At 23.6% G+C, this 25,146-nt stretch overlaps 1 protein-coding gene across 1 annotated transcript in view; it reads left to right on the top strand.

Moving 5' to 3' along the window:
• Positions 1–368: 368 nt before the first annotated feature.
• The window catches only part of LOC114121562 (uncharacterized), a 40,608-nt gene continuing 15,830 nt past the window's right edge, over positions 369–25,146 (top strand). Inside the window, exons 1-2 of the mRNA XM_027983973.2 lie at positions 369–468; positions 2,428–2,655. The gene's annotated coding sequence lies outside the window, so the exon portion shown is untranslated. The remainder of the gene's footprint in view (positions 469–2,427; positions 2,656–25,146) is intronic.

A 25,146-nucleotide genomic window follows, 5' to 3' on the forward strand; every position in this document is an offset into this window, starting at 1 on the left:
GTTTGGTCTGTAGCCCATAAGCTCAAAATATGACTTAAACAAAACCCATAAGCGCGAAAATATTCGTTTTTTAATAACTCATAAACGCAAATCAATTTTATAAAAATAAAGTGTATTTTATCAAAATATTAGTTATTATAAATATTTAATTAAGGATTTATAGTGATATTGAAATTAGTTAAAAAATAAAAATTATAGTTTTGAGTATTATTTTAAATTTTTATGTATCATGAATATACGTATAATTATATCGAGTAGAAACCTTAAAATTAAATTTAAAATCTGAAACTCGCTGTTTTCAAGTATTCCAATCTGTTAATTTTGTTCTGTATACATTTTCCATGTTTGTATATTGCAGATCACTTAAGATTTGCTGTGATCGTCAATGTAATTTGTTATGATAAAACAAAGGCAAATGCAATAACCGTCGTTGCGATCTGTCGTAAAACGGATAAAATACTATAACAGGTAATACATTTTTTTTTTTTGCTCTTTTATCCCACTACCAAGGTACAAAAGCGTAAATTCATTTTGCGCTTTTGGGTTATCGAAAAAAAAGGTCAACTTGTGCTTTTGGGTATCACCACTTGTTTGTGGCTCCAATTTCATAAACTTGTCTACTTACCTTACAATCATGTCTATAAATTTATTTTCATTAACGACCATCTCCCCCATCGCAATCAAGTCATGTCTACCAGTATATTATGGTGAATATTGTATAATATAAATTTATGTATATAGAAAGCGAAATAACATAAAATGTATCAACTTAAATTAAACTGAAAAATTAATAAATCGTAACCATGCGAACACACATCCTTTGTATTGTATAAATGCATTATAAAGTGCGGAAGTTACACAACAATTTACTGTTAACGTCTCGACACCGGTATAATACTATATTATATACCTAATACACATTAGATATAAAGAGTTGTAGATTAAAAAAACTTTACAGTTACTGTTACTTATTGACTATTATTATTAAATTAAAATGGGAGAATTTAATGTTCATATTAGCTGTATTATAGCTATATAACTAGCACATAATTTATATAATATTGTTATTTAAAACTAAAGTATTACATATAAACCAATATGTATGCAGAATAATAATCCTTATGCCCTAAAGATATACATTATAATTATTATCAGTGATTATGTATTTTTGATTTTTTTATCTCGATATTTTAATGGAAACATGGCTAAAAGTTGTTTTTATATCCCATTCTCTAAGTGGATACAGTACAAATCTCGTGTGGTTTATTTGTACAATTCTATTACAAAAAGATCTTTAATGATTACGTTCAAGTGAGTAATATTTTTTAGACGACATTCTAAAATATTTATGATGATTATATACAATATTTTATTATTATGAAACACATAAAAATATATAATAGTGATTGATCAAAGTAATTAATATGTTTGTAATAAATAAAATAAAAATAAACATATATCAATATATTGAGTTAATAATAATTAAACTAAACTTTTATTTTATTTTTGTGCTAATTCTAAGTATAAAATCAAAAAGTGATTAAATTTTTCTTTTTAAATATAAAATAGTTTCCAACTAAATTTTAAGTTGAAGTTAGAATAATAAGAATTACAAAATAAGTACAGTAGAACCTTGATTATCCGTCCCCCAATTAACCGTCTTTCTCAGTCAGGCCACACTTGCACGGACTACTTGTGTGTTGTAGTAAAATCTTATTACCTTGTGTATGTAAGTATGTATGTAAATTGTAAATAATAAAAAATAATAACAATAATGTACCAATAAGTAATAGTTCCTTACTATATCAATATGCATGTTATAATTATTTAAAAAATAATAAAAAATATGTATGTATTTTTAAAAAAATGTTTGTTGCTCGCTTAACCGTCTTTTCGATTATCCGTCAAAGCTCTGGTCCCGAGACTGACGGTTAATCAAGGTTCTACTGTATAAACAAAATATGTATAGATGTATATTTATGATGAATTAGGATTAAAATATTACTGTACCTACATGTAGTTATTTTAAGTTTTAAAAAAATAAAATCGGTATGAAACTGTTATTCAATGTAAAATTATTAATTTTATTAATTTAAAGAATGACTAAAAAATGACAGCCTATAAATTTAAATTACAAATTGATATGAAAAAAAAAATTAATTTTCATAAAATAAACAATGGTTAATAGGTATTAAACAAAAAAATAAATTCAAATCGTATTTTTTTAATAAGTTAATAAGTGAACATCAGAAATAATTAATTTCAGACTTTAATAATTATGATTATGGTATTAAAAGAAAAAGTTTTCTGAGAGGAAAACTTAATATTTTTTCTAATAAAACACGTTCTTATCTACATATTATTTATACATATTTATAAAAGTATGTTATATATATTATATTTAGTATGTGGTATTTTTTTTCCTAGATGCGATATAACTGTTGCGAATTTTGGACAAACCCCCAAAGGGAGGTGGGACTTGTTGCGCACGCTGAAAAGAGAAGCACAGAATATTACCCTCTCGGACTGATCCACGACCCGTACGGAAGCGTAGTGTTCGTAACAACGTAGCACGTATATATATAAACGGAAAAGTAGATTTCACTCTGTACAGTATCTTCGTTTGTACCAAACTGTTCGCGCTTTGGGGCACAGGTAAGTGGTGATTATTTTTTTTCATTTTTCCCCTTTTAAAATTATATTTTTTTTAAATGCAAACGAACATTTTTAATTTTAAGAATGTACAATAAATCGCAAATTAATAAATTTTATTAATTATATTTAAGTATTTAAGGATTCTTGAATGTTAAACATTACTATATTATGTACAGTATATTTTTAAAAAAAAATGAATTAAAAAAGTTACCAATTTCTATTTACATAAACATAGCAAGACATATAAATAATAATAATAAACATTTTACTAAAAATAAAGAACAACAAATTAAAACAATTTAATCGTGTTTTTGGTGAAGTAACAAAATAAAATATTTTAATAAATACTGAGTTCAAATAAATTCTAATATTCTGATAGTATGTAATATTATTATTTTTTAATTGATTGAATTAGGTTTATGATTTTTACTATTTTTAGAAGCTTTTAATTATTTATAAATATTTAGTGTTTTTAACGTTTTAATTTATGCCTTTAAAATTTTTTTTTAAATAAAGTATTGAAAATGAGTATTAAAAAATAATAATTTATAAAATAATTTTGTACTAAATGAATACTTGTTCTACATATTTATAAACAAATACGTATATTAATTTGTTTTTGTTTTTATTATTTTTGGTGCAGCTACAACAACTTAGGTTATTAGCTTATAAAGATAATTAATATTATTTCTGCATAACAAAAATAAATATATACATTTTACTAGTTTAGTATACATAATATCAACATGTTTAAGAAATAATAAGATATTATTGCTATTGTCTTTAATTTGGCTCAGAGCTTCAAAAAGGTTGAATGAATATATACTTTAAATCGTATATTATGATAAAATTATATTTACCAAACAAAAATAAATTATCTCCTGTAACATGAAAGTATTCAGATTAATATCGAAAAAAATATAGAATATTATACTTAGTTTTTTTGAAATGTATTATGTGTCAGTATAGTAATATTTATTGTGATTATTATACTCTGGTAAAGATTTGATAAAAAGAGAAATTATTTGAGTTCTAAAAATTATTTAAACAAAACATCTTTAGTTTTCAAAAAGACAAAAAAATCTAACAAAGATTGAGAGAAGTTTATCCACAAAAACCTTGTCTAACTAGTGCTGTAATTTTCTTTTGTTCATCTCATTATATGCCATTAATTCTTAAATTTATTCAACATTTCATTGTTCTGATTATAGATTGTATAACAAGTATTTTATCTGCCAATATTGTTAGTATTGAATGAATTTGTATAGACGAATAATGTTATTAAGTATTTGGAGTTTATTTTTTCAATAAATAAATAACACGTTTAATTGTACATAGAAACAAAAACTTAAAGAGCTAACATTCTTTAATTTTTCGAGTTTTAAAAAAGCATTAATTGTTAGTCTAATCCAATAATATTAGTTTCTTTTTTTTTTTTGTAAATTTTTCATTAAATATATTATATATTAGGTATATAAGAATATTTGCGGTACTTTTAAACACTCTTTTTTAAAAAATGTATTTTTATTTTGCTTCGTCAACTAGTTCATCTATGTTACAAACATTTGCGTTATTATAATTAATAATTTGTATTGTTGACATGTCGTACGCAATGAGTGAAAAATAAAAATAACAAACTTAACAAGGTTTTAATAAAATAAGGTTAATAAAATTATATTATAATATCCATATAATAAGAAAAAAATATGATATGTTAATGCTAATTATATAGTAACCACGAGACTTATAAATTATAATAATAACAATAACCAAAATATTCATAATAATATTATTTATTTAGACTAGGAAATGTGTATAGTATATAGATCCTTTTAAAAAACGCTTCTATATTGTTTTTTTCATTCTCGGAATTGAACCCAGACTTTCTACTGTGTGATAACTTAATTTGAGTTTCAATTTTCAAATTACACGCATTTGATATGTTTGATCTTCTGGGTGGTACCACAAAAATATGTTACCTACGATTAATCTTTTCATATTTTTTTTATCATAAAACTATGAGTTAGTCTTGTATTTTCGATTCTCGCTCGATTTAATATTTTTTTTTCATTTGAGTTGTTTATACTTGTTTTTTTTTGTCTATTTTATTTAGTTTAGATTAGTTGATTGATTGTTTCAGAGCTTTTGTCATAAAAATAGGGTACTTTGTTCAGTTACGTCAACACTTGCAATAACCATTTTAGGTTTACACCACAAATATTTTGGTTCGAAGCTTGGTGTTTGAAATATTTGATTACCAATTTTTGAAATAGGGAACACCGAATATTTTAATACTATGCTAAACATTACTAAGGCTAAACTAAATTAAATTTGATACCAAAGCGCTATACAAATATTTTTGATAAAGGTGTTAAGGTGATAGATTTTTGTCTAATTATCGTTCGTTTCATTAGCCTTAAACACTATCATGTAACTCGATAAAAATATATAATTATACAATATACACGTAAGTACGCTAATTATTTAAAAATAAATTTAAATTTATTTATTTTAGAATTAGTTTAAAATTTAAAGATTCATATCAAAAAAAAAGTTATAACATAGAATTTTAATAATTTCTAACACGAATTAGTGTAATAGTATCATATTTATTGTTATATTATTTTTTTAATGTGATTACAATTTGGCTCATGGTATAAAAATATATACATAGAAGAAGATGATAACTAATAACTATAATATTAATTTAAAGATAAATATAATATAAATATAATTGTAAACTGTTAAACAGTGTCAAAAAATCAATAAAAAATCTACCTACCCATAATAAACATTCGATTTTATTAAAATTTGTGTTGGCATTTTATAATTATTTGTAACAAATTAAGAAATGTGTAATTTATATTTATTTACTTCGAAATATTTTTGAAGACTTTTTTAATAAATAATTTTATTTTCGATAATTTTTGGATGTCTTTTTTCTCTTATTTCGTAATAATATAACGTAGTAATATAGATACTTAAAATTGTACTTAAAGGTTTTTTTACCAAGTGAAATATTACTATATTAAATATAATATATAGTGAACATATTATTTTATCCATAATGTAATACTATACTTATTATTGTTAAATATAAAGTAAAAGCTATTACAACTGATTATTCTATATTTTAATTTATTAATCTGTATCAACTCAGCTTTTCAAAAACTCGTCAATTTGTTGAAAATAACAGTAATATTATTTTGAACTTATCCGAATCCAATTTTAAATAAATATTTACCAAAAATATTTAAAGTTGACAAACTATATTATTTTTTAATGTTAATTTAGGAGCTAATTAACTGTTTTAAAATAAATCAATGGCAATTGTTTATTTTATTTTACTCCATAATTGACATTAATTTTTTTACATATACGTTCTGTTAAATTATAAAAATATAAAACTTTAAATAAATATTATTTAAATTAACGCAAAAATAAAAATACTTTGTTAAAAAAAATATTAGGAATATCAAAATACATATTTGTTTTTTCTTAATAGTTACCATGATTTTTTATGATATCATCTAAAATAGTTCTAATTCTATATTAAATGAGAATAGGTTAAATCCTTAAAACTATCAAAACACCATAATTTTTTATGAACAGCTGGATTTTTATTATTTTTAAAGTAATTATTTTTTTTATATATATAAATAGCTGATACCCTAAAGACGTTTTGATTAAAAAATAATGCTTTGTAATAACTTAAAAAGAATAAAAATAAATAAATCTTTTTGTTCGATTGCTTTTATTATATTTCTTAAACTTATTATTATAGTAAATAGGTTTAAATAACTTTTTATATAACCAATAAAATTAAAGTAATAAGAATTTATTAATGTATTGAGATTTGGATTGATAAAATTTATCGCAAATTGTAAAATATTCAATATTTTAATACAAAATTACATAATTAAATGTATACACTTAACAGATAGGTTTTTTTAATTAAACAATTTCATGATGAATTTCGATAGTTAAAAACAGGAAATTAATTCATTAGAATTAGAAAATTTCTTTTAAATAGTAGTATAAATAGAATATGCAAATAATTTATTTTATAGTACAATGATAGAATATCAAATATTTTGTTTTACGTTTTATAGTTGCGCATACTTTGTGATACGTATTTCCCAACATGTATTGCAGATTATTAATATCTTAATAATTTTTAATATTAAAATTTGTAATTTTATATGAACTTACACTACCTATATTTTTTAATTGTTATATTTCAATAATATGACCTTATAAATTACCCTCATTAAGTAATTCCTATAATTTTGTAATATATCCCATATTGTAGTTTTAAATTGTAATCAAATTTGTTGTGAGAAAGTTGCAATTGTTGTGGAAAGTTTAATTTATTGTAGCACCGGAAGGGTATTCATACTTATAATATTACTATTTGCTTAATATTTATAATATAAAAATTGTCATTTATTTGTTTTATTTGGCATCGGACTCAAACATTATCTCAAAATATCCGAATTTGATTTAATATAATATATTAATATCTATATAAACAAATAAATGTGGTCTTATTCTAGTAGCTTAGTAGAATTGGTGCTCCTCATATAAAAATTATTCTCAAAGGATCTTGAGTTTTCATAGATGCTGGAATAACTCTTTTTGAAACCATATTAGATTTTATGTTCATAGTAAGTTCAAGGAATCCAGTTTTTGAAACATTTGATATTTATAAATTATTTACAGGCTAGAAAGGATTGAAAAGTGAAGTTCACATTCATCCTCTCATTTTTTTTGTCTGTGTTAGATTTTTAGTATGAATTTAAATTTTTCAAAATAATTTCTTATATTGTGATAATAGTTTTATTGTGTTATGATATTGATATCTATTAAATATTATACCATTGATCTATGAATATTTACGTATTTTTTAAGTGTCATTATTAAATCCAAATTGAAAATTATTAGTGAAGATTTTACTTACTTTTGGAAATGAACTTATACATTTTAAAATAAGTTTTTTAGATGCCATCGAGAAAATGGCCATGAATATATTCATAAGTTTATACGTGTTATAAGAACTTACATAAATGCTTCTCGTATAAAATTAAGTAAGTTTTCGGGTAATGGTAAAGTATTATTGGAGGAAAGATATTCTCTTATATTAAACCTATGGCCGAAGAAACAGAGAAACCACTAATATTATTGACCTGTTTTTGTTAACTTATATCAAGAAACACAATAACCAAGTATATACAAAACGGATGGCCATATCATTTGGGTACATTTTTCTAGCACTAGTTTGTAGCAAAGTTTCACAATAATTAGGATATATATATAATATTTCAAGGATGATTTTAATATTATCCGTAGAATAGCCGCAAGCTATTGTTTAGCGTATATACCTAATAAAATTAGATGGAAATATTCTATAACTAAGAGTTGAAAATACAAAATATGGATATTAAGGACGTAATCATTATTTAAATGTATGTAAATAATATAATTGAAAATTTATAATTTATTTTAAGTAAAAGCTACTGAATAGATACATAGACTTTTTTTTTTTATAAAATATGAAAAAATATTATAATGGTTTTTAAAAATTTTTTTACAGTTAAAAAAAAGGAAAAACTATATAAATAACAAATCTTTTAATTAAATTAATCACACATTTGTATAGTTTACAAATTTTATTATTTTGTGTATTATTTGGCTTTTTAAACTAAAATATTATTTATTATGTATTAATTAATTATAATTTCTAATATATGTTTTAAATTCTAGAAGTGAAAAAAATATTTTATTAAGTATATGACTAAATATTCAACAAAAAACTACCTATGAGTACTAAGTATTTATAATGTAAAGTATATTATAAGACGTTATATAATATATATTTTTACATTACCAAAGCCATACATAGTATCATTACGTAATTTACATTATGAAGTTAATTTATTTTCAATTAGATCTCTATTATACATTTTTGGGTAGGTATCGTACTGCATAGTTTATAAAACAATGATTTTCTATTAAAAATACAATTAAGTAATTATAATTTTTAGTTTTTACAAGGTAAATGTGGATGATTAAATAAATATTAAAGTTAACAACATTTTTAATATTATAACCAAATTACCTGCGAGTATAAAATCTAAATTGATACTCACTATATAATATACTATCAACATTTATATTTAAAAAAAAATCTGTGTAATATATTCATATGTATAGTTTACTGTTTTATAGTTCATATTAATATCGTTTTTCCCAACTAAAATCTTTAAATAATGACAAAATAGTGAATATAGTAAAATGTGATTCTGTGTCTATGTAAACAAGAGCATAAAAGCTATATAATATATATTTTACTTCATAGTTACTTCACTAAACTTGGGGTAAGATAGTTTTATTTGTTAATTATAAAATTTATTTCATGAAAAAATAGAACTACATTAATTACGTATACAATTTTATCTAAATTATGGTTCGATATAATTAAGTCATTTAAATCATTTATTATTTTTTATTTTAATATTTATAAAAAATTGCAAGTTTTAGAAATTCGATAAATACTAAAATACAATGTTATATAATGATGTGATGTTGTTGTATTTAGTAAATAATATTGTGAATTAAACCATTTTTAAATATAAAAAAAAATATTACTACTTACAGTTAAAACTATACTAAAATTTAAATTTAAATGATTTTATACAACACAATTCACCATACATTTGAAATTTTCCCATACCAGTTATTATACATAATAATATTATTATTATGTTAGTAGTTTTGTTGTATGCAATTATAAAGTTATTTATACTTTAAAATTTTAATTATGTCGGTTTTACTTTTATGATAATTCAAAACTAATATTCATTTTTAAGTACATTATTTTATGTACATACGAGTGTATAATTTTTATTATGATTAATGATTAACAACTAGGTCTTCAAAGTAGATTTTAAAGGATATTAAAATGTACGTAATATGATGATTTTAAATAACTAATCAAAAGTTTTTATATCTTATGTTTTGTATCCCTGAGAAATTTTATAAGGATGTAAATTGACTATTAATACTTGCTTTTACCTATTACCTAGATGCTTATTAAAAATTCAACAAAGTATTCAAACGGTTAGCACGGAAATATCATTCCACAAAAATCCAACAGATCTTTATTTTTAATAAATTGTTTTTTGTAGATATTCATTATTTACTTGGACACTTTTGATGAGATTTTTCATTATGGTTTCTGAGTTACGTGATGAGATCATTTTTTGTATTTTAGATCATCTTTTAGTTAACCACTACATACATTGTTTATAATGATTAAAATATTCATACAAAAACAGTAGTTTCCTTTTGTTTAAATCTAACGCAACAAAAATTTAAAGTAGTTTAAATTATTTTTTATATACTTAAATTGTATTGTGTTTTTCGGTTTTTGAAATTATTGATTTATTTTAACTGCATATAAATATTCATAAATTATTTCATTAATTATTTCTAATTAAGGAATATTCAAATAAGTTATAAAAATGTTTAAATAACATAATATTGAAGTACTTGAAATGTATAGTTGTTATATTTAGGCACTAAAGTCAAAATTTTAAACTATCCCAATTAATTTCCTATTTCTTATACAAATAAGTAATTTTCAATAATCCATTCTCTAAATTTCATTCACAAAGTAGGAACTTACTAAAGTTTTTTTTAAAACTATTAGAATACAATATGCGTTATTCTATTTTCAAACTTTTTAAGTCGATTTTTACTTGGTTGTGTTTACGGTTTAACTCATAATTACACTAAGACAGCTGCTGCAATACTAGCCACAACTGTTTTACATCAAGACTCATATTTTCTCTACATCCACAACTATACAACTCAGTACAAAACGCCAAATTAAATTCTGAGTGGAAAGATGAATGTACTTATATTACAACGATGTATTTTTTTTTCATTATTAATTAATTTAATTTATTTGACTGAGAATTTTTAGTGTCTACCATCATTTTTTGTAGCATTAATCTTCAACGTTAAGGGCATTTTATGGTAGTTAATTGGATCCATATTTGATATTTTGAGAGCCAATGATTTCTCGTACATTTCTTAATAAGTGGGAAAAATCAATAAATAAAAGTTATATGGAAAACGGGAGTATAGGTATTTTAAGCATCACCGATTTTTGATAATTTCGTTCTGTTAAAAAAATATTAATTATGGAAATATTATTTTAGCAAAGTGCCATTTGTATAGATCACCATTAGATATGTATAGGTACATATTTTAAACAAATTATGCTCAATATTTTAATATTTATACACAACAGTATAATATATACACTTTTTTTTTATCGTTAATGAATTGTGCAACAGAAATACGTGTTAAAATTTTATAAATATATTGTATTTTAAATTTTTAAATTTTAATATTTATGAACATTATAAAGTTATTAAAGATATTTTAAATAAAGTATTTGAGTAATTGTATTACAGCTTTTGATATCACATTCACGTCTTTATCTATAAATAAATTATTAATTTTAAATTGTGTTTTTATTATTGTAATTAATCAGATTGTACTCTAAAGTTGGAAAAATAGTCAAACCACTACATATACTTTACAATAATTTTAAAACGCTTTGCTTTCCATCAAATATAAGAACGTTTCGACACTTATTTAAGTATTTTTTCTAATACATTATGCTAGGGAACTTTAAATTACAGTATACGAGTCACTTCTGGTCTATGGGAAAGTTTAGGCTGGCTCACTAACCACAGTGAATAATCTAAATATAAACTATTATCATTTTATATCGTTTGTATTGCTTAATAGCTTTACTAAGTACAACTACAGACAATATACCACTAAGTTATCTAAATATATTAAATATAACATCAATAAATACGCTTTAAAGTACGGGAAAAATACTCTAGATAAAATTTGAATAATTAAATGTTTCTCATTTATATATTTCTCTAAATAACAACATGGCGTAAACCCTAATAAGTTATTTTTAATAAATGCGAGTATGATGGACGCTTTAAATTTGTAACGAAAATATATTTTATTGTCTTATATTTTTGACTAAATTGCTAAAAAAAGATAAATTACATTTATTTTTACAACATTAATTAGTTGGTTGGATCTTGTATCTGTAAACAAGTTATTGTTACATCATGAGTTACAAATATCAGTTATTTACTAATAAACCTAACATTTATTCTATGCGCAAAATTTAATTTGCAAAAAAATCGAAAGTACATTGGTTCTCAGATTTCCCACAGAAATTATTGCTGAATTAGAGAAATGTGAATGAATACCCGAGGCTTTTATAGCAACTATTAGTTTTCTTTAGGCAGCATTTATTGATTATAAACTATATAATATAGGGTAGATCCAATACTGTTGTCTAATATTTTCTAATATGTATTTTGTATTTAAAGTTTAATTCTTAAAATGCATTTTATTTTTAAAAATATTAATTATATACACTGATTACTACTGCATATTATAATATAAGTTAAATACGTGAATATAATATATTATAATATGTTCATATAATAAATCGCTAAATATCCAATAGCACCGAATCGTGCGCCGTGGATGTCTGTTCGCATTATTTCCACTCTGCAATAATACACGTGGTTGTGGTATTAAATCAATTTCGGCGAGAATATTATTGTATTGTTGAACGTTACTGATTAATCGCGAAGACCGCCTACAATAAGCGTTCTGGAAATGTTTCGGAATTGTATTGCACTGATATACCGATGCGTGTTATATTAACATAAGATAAATGAACGAGTCAGTATTATAATAGTAGGTACATCATACACGCGATTTCAGTTACCAAATTTGGACGTTTTAAGTGCAGGATATTATAATGATTACCCAAATAATATGATGTTATTGACGACAATATAACTAGAGGAATTTGATCTAAAAATATTTTTTTGCAAGTCACAACTCAACAATCGATTTGATTTTTTTTTTTTTTAATTTAGGAAAAAATAGCCATAGAGAATTTAATTGTTTGATCAAGAATTTAGATTGTTATTTTCTAGACATGATGTAGTTTTTAAAAAATGTTTGTTAATTAAATGTTTTTTCTAGTTTAACTTTATGTCATCAGACAAAATAAAAAACACATACCACATTGTGTAAGAGCAACATTTCACTCTCAGAATCGAAAAATTAAATTGAAAATCTCGCATGATTATTTAGAAAAGAATCTGATGAATTTTTATTAATTTCATAATTAGGTAATTCGTTTCACGCTAAACAGTCAATTTTTTTTTTAAATAAAAATAAACAATATTTTACACCGATGAGTTCTAAACTTTGTTAATAAAAAAAAAAAAAAACAAATTATTTCTTGAATATCCATTTTAATAATTATATTTGAATTTATGATCGATATATTATTATTATGTTTCAATGTTTCTATGCAGTATTATTAAATTTTTGATTAAATTTTTTACACACAATTGATCATAATTTGTGCTTGGTAAAAGTTGCGTTTAGTTTTTACCCTGCAAAACTAGTATTATTTGTACATATTATTTAATTCGTTTTTATACAAAACTTTTGTCTTATAAATAAATTACGTTTCTTCAAAATGTTAATACATAATATTCACGAATTTCTCATATCTAATTTACTTTTTATCTAGTGGGAATGTTTATTATTCTATGTTTACAAATTAGGTTTTTACGCTATCTAAAATTAATAAATTTAATACAGCAAAATTCTAATTTATATACCTATAAATAAAGATGATCGTTTTTTTGTATAATACAATTCTTAACAGCGATTTTAACATTTTAACATTCATATATCTTGGCACGCAGTACTTTATCCATGGTGAAGGTTCTTATATTAAATCATTCACCAGAGAGACGAAGGATAATTATTATGGTTGTTGAATTTCATTTTTTATGTACCATCATCAATTAGAAGGCTGTTTCTTAAATGTGTAGTTTGGAATCAATTGGTTTGCGATAATGTTGATTTGTTTTCCCTAATTTATTTTAATAAATATATTTTTGCGTAGAATCTATACGCTCTGAAAGTTTTGTTAGTTTTTGTTAAGTTTTTTTTTGTAGATTCAAACGTAGATGCCACTAACTATACTTTTGAGTCGGGATCATTTTACTTTACGTTATTACCCAGGATATTTATATAGATTTTTCAATTCTACGAATTGGACTTTGATTTTCAAACAATTATTTATAATATAGATATACCTATTATAATTTTCTAATAATTTTGTAATATAATTTTTTATCTTTAAACATATTTAATACATATTATTTAGAATGGTTGTTTTTTTTTTTTTTTTTTTATTGAATATTTTACAGTCAATTCAAGTGTGTTGAAAATGTTTGAGATTTTAAAAGAAATAATTTATAACTGAGTAAAATTTAATTTATTTTAAGTACCTAATGTAGGTTCTTATACAGATTTTTTTCATAAAAAAATATATATATAATATTCTTCTTATTGACCAAACATCAAATAATAATTTACGTTAAAATTAACTGCCAATTTTGAATTGAATATTTTTTATTTCACGAATAATATTATTTATGTTTTAGACATTAATTTACTGGTGCTTGCATTCATGAATCAAGTTTGTCATTTATAAAATTACAAATTTATAATTATTGGTCATGGAAGCATATATTGTATGCATATGTTTGTTTTAAAATGTAAATTATTATAATTTTGAAGTCTGTAAAAATACATTATAATATACTATTCTATGTAGAAAATTCAAACTATCTGTTCGTCTATAAAAAAAAAAAAACTTAACATAATAATATCCTTATTAAATAATAGTATATATTTAAATACAAACATGATACATAATACTAGGATATTGAAACAAAAAATAGCAACTATTTATAAATAAATTTACTTTAAAATGTTTAAATAAAAAAAGTAAGAAAGAAATTTAATAACAATATTATTAGGTATCTAAGATTATATTATGCTACATTATCCATTAAAAATTGAATATTATATAAGTGTTATTAAAAATTTACTTTTATAGGTTATTTTCTGTACATATTTAATTGTCTGCGTTTCTAAAACAAATTCTATTATAATTTTCTATAATATATTAAAAATAAAAACACAATAGTAAACGTTTTCAAAGTATAAAAAAAATAATAATATTTACAATTTTTAGATATTATTCCAAAATAATTATCATTTTTATACCAAACTTTAATCATCAGAAAAGAAAAGCATTAAACTTTAATTATATTGAGTTTTGGTGACAAACATTGTTAATATATATATAATTTATAAACTTATACTATTGAAAAAATGTGTGTGTATGTAAAATGTGAACAATAACATCTAATACAATTAGTATATTGTATATGTAATTGCTACGAATTCATATATAATTTAAATAAATTATTGCAAACATATTTACCATGTAGCATAACCGCTATCCATATGTGTAATTAAGTACTCGACCATATATTATTTTTGTTTAGTGTAAATTTCTCTTATGAATAGCGCAAAATTTCTGTTACGTTATATATTGATCTCCGCCGTAATTAATATAAGTACATTTTGACCAACGAATTATGACTTACAAAAGATCCATTTAGTGTGTCGCAGAATACACCACTTAATGTGAATCGTATTAATAAATTGCAGATTCCTTAGTTCCGATAAAATAATGTAAGTATAATAAAATACGTAGTAATCTGAAATTACTTAATAAAAACAGCAATTTATATTTTATCGTACAGAAACAAAATATCTTATTAAAAATATTTTTATACATTAATTCAATATAGTTCCAGTACATTTTATTTTAAAAATATTTTACCTAACAATTCCTTTTTTTATTTATGCTTATAACATAATTATTAATTATACTGATTATATGACAGTCAGTTTGAACTCGTACAAATAATTATTAGTAACACATATTTCAAAAGAATTGTCTTTAATGTAGGTATAAACCATAAGTATATAAACTTATTGGTTTTTTCAGTATAATAATACAATAATACATACTCATGATTATGATTCATAATTTAATAAAAATTGATTACTAAAATATAATATGCACGATTAAATGACAATTAATGTTAATGACATATTCACATATTTTAGTTTTTACCGAGTACAATATTATTGAGTACATTTAGAATATCATGATTGAGTTTTTATAACTTTTCGGTGTTATTATATCGTTTCTTTAAAAATAATAACATATTTTATAAACATTTATTTTTTATTAGGCCATCGTATTAGTTTAATATTACAGAAACAACAATAATATAAAAACGTGGGTACAATATTACATTTCATTTACATGATATAACTTCAATGTAATGTTAGAAGAAGGATAATATTATATTATGAATTAAAATACTGTAACATGAACAATAAAATATCTTAGCTGTGAACTCTTATGATTAATATATAAAAAAAAATTGTTAAAAAAAAGTCTTTGTAATGATATCAAGAGCAATTCATGTTTGTCTGTACACAATTTTCAAAAGTTTTAACTGAATTGGTCTTCGGTACTTTCTATACGCAGCTACTACACTTATAATAATGTGTGAAGTTAATGAAGAAACGGTTTTGTTTTGTTTTGCTTTTTGTTTTATCTTTAACCCACTAAAATAATAATAAAAAATAAAAACTTGGATTTAAAAATTATGATATTATTGTGTAAGTACTGTAAATGTCATTTTCATTTTGTTAATGATATCGCTATGACGTATTTACTTATTTATTTATTTAAACACGAGAGACATGCATGATGCATAAAATAATTAAAAGGTGTACCTAAGATTTCTACCAAGTAATTTCATCAGGTGGTCAATAATTATTGGAAGTTGAGACTTTCAGTGAGTATAATATAAAATTATTATTTTAGGTCAGTACAACATTATAATATAATACTAGATGTTCCGAGTGTTTTAAAATGCATATTTACTATTTAGGGACGACGACCACATTAACGCTTAAAGAATAGTCATATCATTGAAAATGTACATGATTATTATAGATAAATATATTTTGCAGAGACAAATATTTACCTATATATATATTTTTTCTATGTTTAACGAATCCCAAGTATAAAATAATATAGTTTTATTTACTCAACATAACTGTTTGGTTAGATCTAATAAGATTAAACATTCATGTAAAATAATTACGTCATATTTTTCATCATAAATGAATTTTAGGACGCAAACTTATACTAACCGATTCCGAATACTGAAGATATTTGAAATTATTAAAAAAACCTAAATAATATTACGTACGTTAAACAAACCCTTTTGAAATTAATGTGTTTCTTTAAATTCTTAATTAAAAAGTGAAAGGATAGAAGACCAGTTTTTTTTTTTTTAATTGAAGTAAAATTTAAATTTATTGTTAGTAATATATAGTAAAGAATATTATGTCAAAATAACAACGTATCAACAAAATGGTTGTTATGTTTCTAAAATGGAAAATTTTTATAAATCTTAACTATAAATATACAGTGAAAAAAAGATATTTTATTTCAACAACGCAATTTGTTTAGAATAATAATTTTGAGAAGTATATAATTACAAAGGAAACGTGTGCTATTTTTAAACTAAATCATACCAATTTAAAAGTATCATATTCAAATATTATAACAAAACACATTTTTTTAAATTATGTTTCAATTAATAATATTTCATGTGACAACATTTTATGTAGAATAATTACTGAAATACAACACTAGTATAATATAAAATCGTAATGAAACACCAAATTAACGAAACGTCTAATTAAAATATAATTACCGTGTCAAAATATAAACATTTTTACATAATAATAAAAAAATATTTAGAACGATAAAAAAATGTAAATGCAAACATTATAGTATAATATATAATGAAATAAATAAAAACGTTTAAATAATAAATATAGATGGACTATCACAAGTTGGTAAATATTAAGTTATTATAAATCTTCAGTAGCGTTATTAATTTATTTGAGCAGAACAAAGTGGACATAATATGCTTTAATTTAATTTTTAAAAGCTTAATATTATTTATATATCATTATTGCTACGACTGCATCCTTTAAAAAAAAGGTTTAATACACATGTTTTATGTTAATATACATATAATTTAATATATTTCCAACCCATATTAAAAAAAAAAAGAAAATTATTTTTTAGTTTTTAGATTATTGACAGTTAAAGTGTTAATTTTTTTTAGTTATGTAGCCACCCTGACTGAAGGGGCTACAGTACTTCAAAAAATTCCAAGAAATCATTATCTTTTAATACTATAACCAAAATACGAACGAAAATAGCAAATAATTATGGATGTTACTTCTCTAGAGCACTGAAGCGGTCATGAGGTAGGTCGAAAGTTGTACCTATGTATATTTTAAAAAGCGCTGCAAAACTCATGGGTCAAACAAACATTTATTATTTGTAAAAGGGGCGTCAGTCGTTTCCGTCAAGTATCGTTTTCGCCAAAACGAAAAAGGTTCGATTTTTTATTTCCACCAAAACAATTGTTACCCACCTGTCTAAATTATAGATTGAGAACTATTTAGAGTTACCCAAGGAGCACCACGAGAAGACGGTTCTTATTTATCCCCAAAAATTGTTTGATTTAATTTTCGGATTCATATTTTTGAATTTCAATTGAATAAAGTCAAATATTTTTGACAGTTCTATAAATTATTTATTATATCAAATAATTGTGGCAAACCTTTTTTAAAAATGTCATTCTTAAAATTGTTTTATTTTTATATTCTTCTATTGCGTTATCTGCAAATGGGTTATCCCGAATCTCGATAATATATATATCTCGATAATTTATTATTAATACAACTGCAGATAGACTAGGGGCTTTCAAACTCCATCTCAATAATATAAGTAGAAGTAGATTTGGTGAAAACGAAAATCATATTTTTGGTGGAAACGATAACCACCCTGTAAAAAAGTTAGTCAAAACTCAAAATTTTCCCTCGTCTAATAAATCCTAAAAACCACTCTATTTTTATAAATATAATCACACAGATATAGAGTATTGTCTTATTCAATATTCACGCCTTTTCTAAAAAAAAAACTTCTGAAATGCGAAAAAAATCGTTTATAACCGAGCGCACGTGAACCACTAGAAATTTGTCGGTATTAAAATTTTCGCTGCAGATTTTGGATACTTCGGTCAATAGTCGTTAAATATACACTTTATTTATCCGACACAATTTCGCATAGGTAACCGATTTTATTGTTCTAGCTACCAATATAATAAATTTATTATCGTGTTAAGAAAAGAGTTTTTCTCGGCGCCTGGCTGGTCGCCGTTGGTTTCCGTAAGCTTATAATTGCGTTTTTATTCCATACATTATATTATATTGTGTGCACGGTATATCGTTCACATATTTTATGCCTCCGGCTGAATTACCTATAAGGTTATTAAAAGTCGTGCACAACATATTGTTGGCAGCATATGACGTCCTTATTATATGTTTTGTAAACGTACTAACGTCAGCGAAAGTCCTCTTGAATTTTATGTTATATCATATATTTTTTTTCAATCGATCCGAATGTTTTTCACTATGACGTTGCTTTTTTTTTATTTAATCCACTATTGTTGCGCGCGTAAGTAAATGAGACCGTCAAGTAGGCGAACTTATATAAAATTAAAACCAAGTAATATTATATACACAGAGGCTGATATTTCTATCTCTCATCGTAAGCCACTACACATATCAATATATTATCTAGGCATTATACGATTTTACTTTTTTTTCATATTTAAAAGATCCTACTATTTTCCATTTTTTTTCATAATTATTTAAATACTTTTATATATTTTTACCCTTATAGAGGTCGTCGAAACACAATATATCATCTACAGGTTTGCCACAACATCATAAAAACTTTTTCAATTACATGATAATAATAATAATAATTTATATATTACTATAGGTACCTATACCTTCTAATTTTGATAACACCGATGTTAGGTACTTTAAAACCCGTATTATTTTGTTTCTCATCAATATAAATACCGATTTCCGATACTACCGGATATAATCGAAGAGGTTAGATAGAAAGAATAATATGTGTTTTGGCGAAGCGTGTATAAAAAATAACAATATTTGTATGTATAGGTATAATAATCCAATGGAATCGAATGAGTGCATCGAAATACAGTTCACACTCACATCTACAACACATAGGTACGTCTTTATTTGGTGTGCACTGTTATTGATTATATTCTACACCAAACGATATTATTTGCTGTACAAAAACAAATACAATATATAATATTAGTTTGTGCAGCATTGCAACGATGCGGAATCATAGGTATGTGTGTACGCCGTGTACGGAATTTGATGTGGTAGGTACCTACCCACGACGAAACATATTGAATAATAATTACACATTTAATATTATATTATTATTTGATTTTGTTTGAAATATTACTTACGTTATTGTAGTTGATGGGGGCCTCTGCCACAGTAAATGCATAATATTGAACTCATTAGATACCACTAAAAATCACTGTAATGAGTTACCATAGTTCATCACCAACGATTATTTATCAGTTGCGTAAGGATTTATGCTAGATACTTACATATGACAAACTTTTTTGTTTATAAATATTGCATTTTTGAAAACTGAAAAAGGTATAATCTAGTTGCTTCTAATACTTATATTTATTTGAAAGTCTTCTTTTTAGTATAAACACTATAGAAGATAATAAATCGATTATCATTATAATCTTATTATTCTTTCGTACATAGTGCTGTTAACTGATAAACCTACTATAGTTTAGTTCGATTCTACAGAAGTAGAATTTAGAGATACTATCATTTTAAGTTTATATAATATCAGGAAGGATTACTTTTTCTAAAAAAATCACCGTGTAAAGAAAGAGAGATCACTCGTAACCGGATTTGATGATATAGTTTGCATATCGGCATTACCAAATTATTCAAACCGTTTAAACCGTCTCCATAGCTATTTTATTATAAATTGTATCATTTATACTTTGTTTATGGAATGAAATCTTTACTTAAACTTTATTGTACAGAAATAAAGTTACTACCTTTTTATTAAGACTAAACTTCTTTATTCATTATTAATATAACTGTGAATAAAAAAAAAAAAAAAAAACATTTCGAAAATTAGAGAAGATTTTTTCAGGAAAGTTTCAATAAAACAAGTACTTTATTGAATAAAATTTCTTTAGTATAGTAGGTACACTGATCTTTCTGTACTTAAGGGTTATCAAAATTATTCATTTATTTTCATAATTATTTTCATCTTGTTGTTCAAAGGATAACAACCAATTTTAATTTAAGATTTCTCTGATTAAACATTCAACTATACTAACCCCTATCATAAGTTTTAATCCAAAATATCCAGCATTTTGTGGATTTAGTTTTGTACTTAAAATATTTTTATGGAAAATAAAGTAAAATTAAAAAAAAAAAAATGTTTTTTGATTGTAGAGTTCTTAAGATACTATGAGAGATTTACAAATTTAGAGTTGTATATCCTTTAAGTTGAAATATAATTGAAAAATATCGATAGCTCGTTAATATATAAGGCGTATATAATAATATATTGTATAATGATATAAAACGTATATTCTACTTTAAAGTTTTCTATCTTTTGAATAGAAATGTCTATGAAATATTCAATTAGATAATTTCTAATTATTTAAATTTTTATTTTATCAAACAGTATTATAATAGTTTACATAAAGACTAAATAGTTGTTGTCTCTCAAGTTCCATAAATTTATATTTACTTTTAAAAGATTTTAATTTGAGAAGAGAGCTTAATATAATATTAGTATGGTTTTCAAAATGTAGGATATTGTACATGACACTATACGTCGATGTGTGTACCAACAGCGTTATGTTCAGCGCAGCCGTAATTATTTTGTCTTTTTCATTTCAGTCACTATACTGTACGTCCTACACAGAAATCCAGCTCTCATGTTATCTTAAACATCTAAATCCAACACGTATATAACTTTAATACTACAGTAAACTTTTAAGAAAAAAAAAACTCTATCGAAATCTTTTAGATTGCATTACGTATGGTTCAAATTAAGTGTATTTACGGGGTTATAATATATATTTTTTTTTCAGAAAAAGCGTATTTTGTCTATTGAATTTTTTGTTAAAACTGATATACTAGTACTTAAATGTTATTTTGAAAAATAATTCTACCAATTCTATTACCGGTGCAAATAACAATAAAACAAAAATGAAACGATACGGAATAGTTCTAGAATTGGTATTCGTCAACCTTCCAAATAAAACGATTATAGATATTGACAAAACTAACAAAATCGCTGTATATTACATGGTATACTTAATCCTAGGATTATCTTTAGTTTACCAGATAAGCTATAAAGTAACTAAAAAAAAATCTACATATATCATTTTATGTTTTTCTAAATCGTTTTTTAATTTCTATACTGGATATTATATTACTCGTTAGGTATTACGTATGTAAATATTCTATAACAAAGCCATAATGGTGTATTTTTTTTTTTTGTTTTTTTTTTTTGGAAACGATCGGAATAACAATTATTTATAGATTATGTGTAAACATACATTTTTTATTTTATATTCCCACTAAAGAGAGAATTAGGTACGTATATTAATTTAACAATGATGTGAAATTCGCTTATTTTTCTATGTACAATTTTTCGGAGATTCAACATTTAAGTTCGTATATCATATTTCTAAGAAAATCACAAGTTTTTACCAATTTAGTAGGTTTTTAGATTATGTTTTTAATAAATAGAAGTAAATGTACATTGAAACATGGCGTAAGTAGAATTTATGCAGATACTACTTTTTACAGAATTCAATGAATCATTCAAAATTTAAGATTTAAGTTTGTTAAATAAGTTTAATAATAATTAAAGCACCGCTTACCATATTATGTATTTCATAACATAAATGGATGTGATTCAACTGAATGGACTTAATTTAGTATTCATTTGTAGCAAAATTAGATGCTACGAGCAGTTATAATAATTATTATGCTATTCAACTATGAATTATAATATTATTACCACAAGAAACCTGAGCAATTCATTATTATATGTTCGCTCAATATTTTAAGTGGATCCCTTAAAATAAGTTTTATTTGTATAATAATACCGAAGTATAACTATCCTGCGTGAAGTATTATTTTTTAGTTTTCATACTGAAAAAAAAAGATACAAAAATGTCGTTAATAACTGACATAATGTAACCAAATTCGTATACATTTTCTCATCTAGGTAGGTATATAATATTTATGCGTATACTAATAATTATTTTTATAAGTTATTTTAACTTATACTTCCATTTATTGTTTGCTAGCACGAATTATCACGTAGTTACATATCGTTATATTATGTTTTTTAACGTATAATCAATTATTATCCTTTTCCAAAATATGCGTGATCGTTGTAATTCGTGCGTTTTTCACACTTGGCTTCAATATTGAAACATAAAACATTATAAAAATAACACAATGAATATTACTATGAAAATTAGATATACCTATTTTAATGTAATATAATAGTAAGGGCCTTATATAAGGGTAATATGGATAGATACTCTAGACACAGGTACCTACCACGTATCGGCATAAAACGAACGACTTACTATGTTCATTCTGAAGGAAATACTGTCACCAATATCATCGGATATATTCTATTTTATTACCTATTATAATGGTGTCTTTAGTCGTTTGACATTTAATACATGCAGGGTACTCGATCTACAGCCAGCCACTTGACGTCGTGATTTTCTCGTGAGAGGTAAAGTATCATCACAGTCCCTCGAACACTCTACGAAAAATAATTATCGTAGCTAAATAAATTACAGATATTGTGAAATAATGTCCTTTGTACTCTGAACCATGAGAAAAATGAAGGAATGAAAAAAAAAACATTTTACAGGCAATAAAATTACATTTCCGAGACGTTATTAAAGAAGATCAAGCTCACTTTGTTCCACGAATATGCATATTTTATTATTTCGCCGTAATTTCTAACCTAATTTAAATTAACCTATTCGCAATGTCTCAGATATTTATTTTATAAATACATATAAAATATAATAATTATAATAATATATATTCTTTTTGAGATTATTTAATTATTTTTTTTTATATATCCATGGTATTGTTAGTTAGCGACGTTAGCATTTTTCCGACATCGTAAACGTTATCTTAGACCATATAAATAATATAAAGACATCAGAAAACATGAATCGTCTTTTGTATTTAATATATATAATATATATATATATATATATAACATGTATATATTATATAGATACTCTGCAATACCTATGTGTTTAATGTTTAATGATTATCTGAACTTTTGGGGTGGAAAAATGTAAAGAGAATTTCAATACAAATTTCAAGTCATCAATATCTTGTAGGTACACGCGATTAAATGTCGATTACGCACATACCTACGAGTTGAACACGTAACAACATTATACATAGATATATGTATAAATTCTTCTTTTTTTTTTTTTAATTCTCAGTACCGACCGTTACATCCAAATTTCAGTAAAAAAAAAATATGCATAAGATGTTCCTCTACAGTCGTGTTTATAATATTATAATATAAGGACGAGGCTTAACTGTTTCACTGTTTGTTATCTGTGATGGGCTTAAAATTAATATTTATAATAATATATTCATCATATGTCGCACGAAATTCGTTTGACCCTTTTCTAAACAGAGATTTTTTTCCACTTCAAATTAAATTAAATCTTATTAAAATTCAGATTTTGTACTTTTCGAGATTTAAATATTTTAATGTTATCCGTAGTTAGTATTTGATACCTACGTAAGCAAAATATCATTTTACAACAAAAAAAACGAACCAAAACATAGGATACCCATTAAATATAATTTTACAGCTTCTATTTTGTGTAACTTTTGTATACAAGGTAGGTAAATAAATCGCTTCAAATTATAATAATGTAGTATTCACACGGGAATTCTATTTAAGTATATCCATGTGGTTTAACTATGTATAGTACGTATTCTTAAGTTTTAAAATAAACGTTCAATTAATTTGATTGTAAAGCACTATACAAATTAAACTCGGATAATATTTCGTTTAAATACCTATAGGTAGTTGATGATCGGCAAATTAATGACTTTTGTTAGTGAATTTATTAAAGAGGCGCAAATGACCGAATTTAATATCTAAAGGGTTTAAAAAGAAAAATACCCGATTTATGTACTTACACTTAATGTTTTTAATGTCAGTGTACTATTATATAGGTACGTCTACGTCACGAGTACTTACTATTATTTTTTTCTAACAAGCTTCTGTATCAAGACATAAAACATCTGGCATGTCCTTATTACCATTCATTTCTTTTAAAAGTGTTTGTATACAAATCATTATGGTATAGCAAGGTGTATATTTTTTATACGTCTGTCACCTACTTACTTATTATTATTTATTTCAAAACGTGT

The sequence above is a fragment of the Aphis gossypii genome, chromosome 2, assembly GCF_020184175.1.
Source record: "Aphis gossypii isolate Hap1 chromosome 2, ASM2018417v2, whole genome shotgun sequence".
NCBI lineage: Eukaryota > Metazoa > Arthropoda > Insecta > Hemiptera > Aphididae > Aphis > Aphis gossypii.